This window comes from Dioscorea cayenensis, chromosome 9 (assembly GCF_009730915.1).
Source record: "Dioscorea cayenensis subsp. rotundata cultivar TDr96_F1 chromosome 9, TDr96_F1_v2_PseudoChromosome.rev07_lg8_w22 25.fasta, whole genome shotgun sequence".
Taxonomy (NCBI): Eukaryota; Viridiplantae; Streptophyta; class Magnoliopsida; order Dioscoreales; family Dioscoreaceae; genus Dioscorea; species Dioscorea cayenensis.
The window spans coordinates 19,790,539-19,797,995 of NC_052479.1; the positions used below are offsets into that span (position 1 = coordinate 19,790,539).

Genomic DNA, 7,457 nt, shown 5'->3' on the forward strand with positions numbered 1-7,457 from the left:
ATATAGACAGAGCTTTTGAGAATGAGTAAATGTTTAGGAATTTTTCCGCTAAGTCTCTCGATTTTTTTCTAAGTATTCCAGAGAAAACACACAGCCATATGAATATTCCACATGGGAGTGTGTTTATATTCAGAGCTCATCCCGAGAGGACATATGGGCGTGTGTCTGCCCCTATGTTTGACCCTTTGAACTACACACAGGCTTAGGTAACTTCCACACTTCCATGTAAATTGTTGTAAATAGTTCTCCTCCATCCCAAGAAGACACAGGGTCGTGTGAATATCCCAGTGAGTGGCCCTGTGAAGATCAATGCCCTAGCATAATTTCCACATGGGTGTGTGAAACAGTTAGAAGAATTTCTAGGTTGGAGAGAGAAGCCATAGGGGGTGTGGGTACCCTTGTGGGTCGGGCACATGGGCATGGGGAATTTTCACACGCCTGTGTCGATGTTTTCAGAGATAAAGTGTGCTATACTGAGAGCACATAGGGGCGTGTGTCTGCCATTATGAAGCTCTCGTGTGGAGTCACACGGGCATGGGTAATTTCCACATGCCGGTGTGGATGTACTGAACTCCAAGAGATGCGGGTTTTCTTTAAAACCTCTTCTCATTTCTTCACCTTCTCACTCCCAAACATTCAGAGAACACTCTCAATCACTCTCCCGACTTCGCTCCATCATTTTAGAGAGGTTTTATTTGTGTTTTCTGGCCGTTTTTGACATTTTTATCTTCATCTCATCGGTAAACCCTTTTTCTCTCTTCTTCTTCACCACACTTGATTTTAATTAATTAAAATGGTGAATGTTACTTCGTTTCTATGTTTATATGGTCTGGGCATGCTTAGAATGAGTTTAGAAATTGAGTTATGATGTATTATTTAGCTTCTAGCATGGTGGCCGTGAGGGTATCATGCCCGTGGATCGACACGGGCGTGTGGAATTTCCACACGACCATATGGATTTCAGTTGTTTTAATCGGTAAGTGTTTATTATTGATTTTATTTTCAAATCATGCAGATATGGCCCCCAGATATTGCACATAGATTTTTCTATTACCGAGCATCACGCTCGATTTGAGCATTTGTTGAGACTCTGATTTGGATAGTCCCATTTTGTGGATTTGAGTGCGCTGAGAGAGGTTAAACGATGTGATGAGATGGCCGATGAGATTGATGAGCTGTTGGCCGTGGGAAGCTGGAGGAGATTATTATCAATTCGAGAGCCAACTATCCGCACATTGATGCTGGAGGTGCTAGTGTTCTTCAATTTTAACTGATCATACTCCAGATTTGATAGTGTTGACGTTTGATAAGTGCTTATGCGATATGAATGCAAAGCATTCATTCCTTATGTTGAGCATTACTTTTCTGAGGTTTTACACTAATATGTGTGTTTTTATGTTACTTTCGTGCAGGTAGGCTTGTGAGGCCAAGTATGAAGGAAAGAAGCCAATGTGGATTACAATGCACCGATGTTGGAGGAAATCTTGCTAAGGTTCAAACGGAAAGACATAGGTCGATGTGAGATGGTAGAGTGTGTGCCAACCTCCTCATATTCGAGTTTGGCACATCTATTTGGAGGGGCACAAAGGCAGTCACACTCGAGCATTCCAACTTATGCACATAGAACAAGATCTCCACCAACGTATCTATCATTGAAGAAGCAAGTGATCCACGACGTGAACGTGTGCCCGCTTATGCTATCTCGATGAAAGTATGGATTTGGGAAGCTATTTCAGGCCGGATATCGTAGCGTAGTCAATGTAGCAACACGGTAGCAAAGTACTCGTAACAAAGACTCGCTCACGCCGGCTCGAGAAAATAGGGATTTTCGGAGAATCCACACAGGGCGTGTGGAAAGTTATCCACGCTCATGTGAGAAATTCCGTACGGGCGCATGAAGCATCCACGCCCTGTAGTCGCTCGATTCCAGTCTCTATTTAAAGCCGAATAAACCCCGATTTTTAGTATTCTTTTCTCCATCTTTTTCCCCAACTTGAGAGAGGGCTTCGCTAGGGTTTTGAGGGGTATTGGGCCAAGGTTTTTGGTGAGGTTCTACGGCTCCTATATCGTCATTCCTTAGGGAAGAAGGTTGGTAGGGGGACCATCCGTCGAGGCGTATCCTATACCCGGACTGAGGGAATCCTTGGACGACTAGTAGAGGACTTTTCCACAAGACCATCGACACTGACTATCGAGGGGTTTCTTTATGGATTCATTGCTTTTTACATTCTATTTCTTTGATTGTACTTAGCTCCATGGAGAGCTAAAACCCCTAGTGGGTACTTGGGTATTGTGAAATCTAGGATGTATTTTGTTTTCATTGAATCTCTTTATTATGCTTTCAATTAATTGATGTTTATTGTGAGTTCCAACTTTGAACGCTTGATTGTATAAACATTTCCCCTAGAGTGACACTAGGGTTGAGAGTTCTCGTTGGTAACCTTGTGAGTGAGTGACACACCACGAGCGTTAGACATAGCTAGGTTGGAGAGGGTTGAGAGGGTGAGTCGAGAAGTACAGGAGCATCCCCTTTCTCCTCCGACATGATAGGTTCTATCTCTATTCCTCGAGTTCTTTGCAGCCATAATAGAGTGAATGGTCTAAGGGATGAACTTCACTGGCTTAGTTGCACGCGTGCAACGGAGTGAAGTGTTGAGGTGATCTTAGTATCTAGGGCTCAATTGTGGTAAGGGGCCTTCCACCTGGACCAAAGGGTTAGATCTATAATTAGGAAGAGATTTATCACTTGGAATCCCTAGAGCTCATTGTAACTCTATGCGAGTGTGAGGTGTTGAGATTGTTTGATTTCTTCTCCGGGACATGTATAGAGTTAGACATAGTTGACCTTAGATTTGGGACTATGTAATTAAGGATTTCCATGACTCACCATTGCATTGATTAGAAAGCATAATAGAGGGTTCTTGCACTTGAAACAATTATCCTAGGTGGAGCATTATCCGAGTACCCAATCTTTATCGATTGCCTTACCCCCTTTCTTTACTTTTGCTCTATTACTTGTTGTTTTTATTGTTGAGAATTGAATCATTGTCACACTTATCATCATTGATCTTTCACATAGCTAAGAATCGAATGAAGTATTTTTATTCCCTATTCCCTGTGGATTCGATACGCGCTCACCCGGGATTATTACTTAGACAAACCCTTGCACTTGCGGGATATATGCAAGGGGACCTTGTCAAGTTTTTGGCGCCATTGCCGGGGAGTAGGCGTTTAGAGATACTTTGCACTTTGTTTTCTTAGCTATTTCACCATATATTATATTTCATATCTTCTTATTCTATCATCATTCTGATTTCTTTTTCTTTCTTTTTAGTTGCAGCTATAGGTTATGACCCGAGGGAATCCCTCAATATTGATTGAAGGGGATCCTGAGGTTGAACGTACACTTAGAAGAAAAGGGATAGAGCATGTGCAAGAATAGTCTAATCCAGCTGATTTGGAAGCAGAAGAATCTGAAAACATGGCAGAACAGAATGAGCAACAGCGAACACTATCCGATTATGCCAGACCTTCAGTGTTGGGGATACAATCGAGTATTGTGCGTCCCCCGATTACACCTCAGAACTTTGAATTAAAGCCGGTATTCATTCGCATGTTGCAGCAGTCCGCACAATTCAATGGTTTGGCCGATGAGGATCCAAACAATCACATAGAGAGCTTTCTCGAGGTGTGTGATATGCTGAAGATAAATGGGGTGACGGATGATGCCATCAAATTGAGAGCCTTCCTATTTTCCCTAAAGGGGAGAGCGAAGCAGTGGCTATACTCGTTACCTAGAGCGTCAATTACCACGTGGGAGGAGATGGTGAAAGCTTTCCTAACCCGTTATTTCCCTCCCGGAAAATCAGCAAAGCTTAGGAACGAGATCTCATCCTTTGTTCAGTTGGAATTGGAGTCTCTATTCGAGACATGGGAAAGGTTCAAGGAGCTACTGACGAAGTGCCCGCAACACGGATTCCCGGAGTGGATGATTGTTCAACCTTTTATAATGGTTTGAAGCCGAGTACAAGGTAACTCTTGGATGCGGTAGCAGGAGGTATCTTAGGTAGCAAGACCCCCGGTGAGGCCCGTCCGTTGATTGAAGAAATGGGGTTAAAAAGCTACGAATGGAATGCTAGGGAGAAGAAAAAGGTGGCCGGTCTCCATGAGATAGATGTAGTAACTTCATTGGCAGCCCAAGTGGAAAATTTGAGTAAGAAGTTAGATCTTCTAACTTCAAATAGAGTGGCTGCCATAACTAATTGCATCGGGTGTGATGGAGGACATGCTCCCTTGGATTGCCCGATCTCTATTTGTGATGTTTCTTCGGTGGAGAATGTTGATTTTGTAGGTAATGGCATGAGACCTCAAGGAAATCCATATAGCAATACCTACAATCTGGGTTGGAAGAATCATCCCAATTTCTCATGGAGTAATTAAGGTCCACAAAAAGGCCATGGGAGCCACCGGGTTTCCAACAACAACAAGCCCCTCGGTGGAAAAATCGAGTCCTCGTGTTTGGAAACCCAATTATCGACAAAGAGAAGCACTTGTCTAGATTTGTGCAATCTACAAATACTAGGTTTTGAATCAGTCGATGCTACACTGCAACCACACCGCCTCTTGCATAACCTTGAAAAATCAGTGGGTTAAATTGTGAAGTCGCCTCTCGAAAGGCGACATGGAAGCTTACCAAGCAATATAGAGACCAATCCTAGAGAGCACGTGAAGGCGATCACTTTGAGAAGTGGTCGTGAGGTTAAAAGTAGGCTTCCGAGTGAGATGCCAAAAGAACACACACCCGAGGTTATAAAGGTGGAAGAGGGGACGAGCAAAGAGAAAGAGGTGGTACCCCACCTTTTCAAGCCAAGAATCCCTTTATCCCTCTAGATTGAAAAATTGACCAAGGGGATGAACAAGACAAGAAGTTCCCCGAGTTTTGTTCAAGCAACTCCACATTAATATTCCTTTTGTTGAGGCATTGGCCCAAATGCCTAAGTATCACGGGGTTCTTGAAAGACTTGTTGACTAACAAGAGGAAGTTGGAGGAGAGTGCTTCAGTTGTTTTAGATGCTTCATGCTCGGCGGTATTGCAAAAGAACATGCCGAACAAGAAGAAAGACCCGTGAAGCTTCATCATTCCGTAATATTGGCAATCTTGGTGAGGAAATAGCATTGACGGACTCGGGGCTAATATCAACGCCATGCCATACACCTTCTTTTCAAAAGCTAGGCTTGGGCGAGCCTAGGCCTACTCGGATGACTTTTGACAACCAGCGGACCGACAAAGTGCGACATCCGAGAGGCATCATTGAAGACGTGCTTGTCAAGGTGGACAAGTACATTTTTCTGGTTGACTTTGTAGTGCTAGATGTTGATGAGGATGTGGATGTACCCTTGATACTTGAGAGACCGTTCTTGAGGACTTCCAAAGCATTGATTGACACGGACGGCGGAGACCTCAGCTTGAGAGTTGGAGATGACAAGCTCACATACCGCCTTGCTGAGGCCATGCGGCATTCTCTCGATTTTGATGATACTTTATATTTTCTAGACACTACTGATGAGATTGTTGATGAATACATATAGGAGATGTTCAATCCGGATCCGTATGAAGGTTTGTCCGACCAAGAGAAGGGACATGAAGATGTAATGATGCTTGGATCTATGGAAGAAGTAGCATCTACCCCGGGGATCTTAAAGAAGGTGCTCTGGAAAATGAAGAGGGCTAGGAGACGCCACCGGAAATAATCCAAGGCTGTTGGAGACATACGTGAACCGAAGAAGTTGGACGTATCATTGTTAGGTGGTCCGAAGCCCGATAATACACCCTCTACTCTCAAGAGACTTTGCACATCATGCTTTCAAGCCATGGGTAAGAGGGCAACTTTCATTCATGAACCCCCGTGAGGTAAGACAAGGTACGTCGAGCTTAGTGGCGTTAAACAAGCGCTTCTTGGGAGGCAACCCAAGTGTTTACTATTTTCTTAGCTTTAGTTTAGTTTGTTTGCATGAATAATTTGTTAAGTGTTGGTGTCTTAATTTCTTAGATGCTTTTGCTGAGATTTCCTTGTGAACTTTGAATTTTAATCGTGTGTTTTCATATGGAATTGGTGAAGTTTGGTCGTTTGAGCTCTATTTCATGTTTTTCACTTGTAAAAAAATTGCATAATAGAGCAGGCTCTGAGTGTGTAAACATGTTCAGAAATTTTTCTGCAGAGCTCGCAGATTTTTCTAAGTCATCCGGAGAAAACACACAGCGCGTGGAATTTCCTCAACGTCCGTGGATTTGCACCTACGAGCTCATAGAGAAGGCATGAGGGCGTGCGCTGCCCGCTGCGAACGATCATGTGATTGTCGCACGCCTGCGGGATACTTTCCGCACGGGCGTGAATTCCTCGCAAGTTTTGGCGATTTTTCTCGAGAGCACTACAGGGCGTGACTTGCCCCGTAGGGTGACCTTGGAACCATGCACGGGCGTGGGTACTCCATACGCCCGCATTTGAAACTCGAGAGGAGTTCTTCCATTCCGAGAAAAGACAGGGGCGCACGGCGTCCCCTCGTGAGTTGGGCATGTGAATGTCCACGCCCGTGTGGAATTTCCGCACGGGCGCAGTATAACACTTTTGTATTTTTTCTCGGATGTCCGCAGAAGCCACAAGGGCGTGCGGCTTCCCTCGTAGTCGATGCATCGGGCGGGTATTTTCCACACGCCCGCGAGCGATAGCTGAGTCGAGCGAGTGTTTTTCCCGAGAGTGCATGGGGCGCGTGCGCCCCATGTGGCTCTTTTGTAATGAAGCACATAGCGCAGGTAATTACCGCACGCCCTGTGGGATGCACAAAACATCATCCCGGCCGTGAGTCCTTTTTAAAGAAGATTAGTTTCTCTCCCCCTTCATAACCTCTATTCGTCTGAAAACACTCTCACATCGTTCTCCGATTTTTTAACGCTACAATGATAGGATTTTTGTGAGGTTTTCCGGCTGGTTCTTCATTTTCCCATCCCATCTCGTCGGCAAGCCCTATTCATCATTTTCTTTGCAAATTCATGGTTTCCATCAATTAATCTGGTTAATAATGCTTTGTTTCTTCAATTAGAAGGCTGACTGATGTTTAGAACGAAGTTAGAAGCATTTTTAAGTTGTATTGTTGAATTTTTGGAGCACAGCCATGCGGTTTTTACGCCCCATGGATCCACACGGGCGTGCGGAAATTCCACACAAGCATGTGGATTTCTGCAGTATTATTTTATCAACTTGTTTGATCGATTTCGTTTCAAATTTTACAGATTATGGAACCTCGATCGAAGAAGCAAGCTGATAAGAGGCCTCGTGAGTCATCCCCTGAGCCTGAGGGCATGAGGTTTTGGCGATTCCGAGCATCGCGTTCGCTTTGAGCGCTTGTCGAGACTCTGGTTCGGACTGCACTTGATTCCCCGGACACGACTATACCGCGAG

General features: G+C 44.5%; 1 non-coding gene across 1 annotated transcript; it reads right to left on the reverse strand.

Annotated features, from left to right (window-relative positions):
- Positions 1-3,871: 3,871 nt before the first annotated feature.
- Positions 3,872-3,978, reverse strand: LOC120269651. Its single transcript, XR_005539295.1, has one exon. It is a non-coding gene; the product is annotated as a small nucleolar RNA R71 (small nucleolar RNA).
- Positions 3,979-7,457: the final 3,479 nt, after the last annotated feature.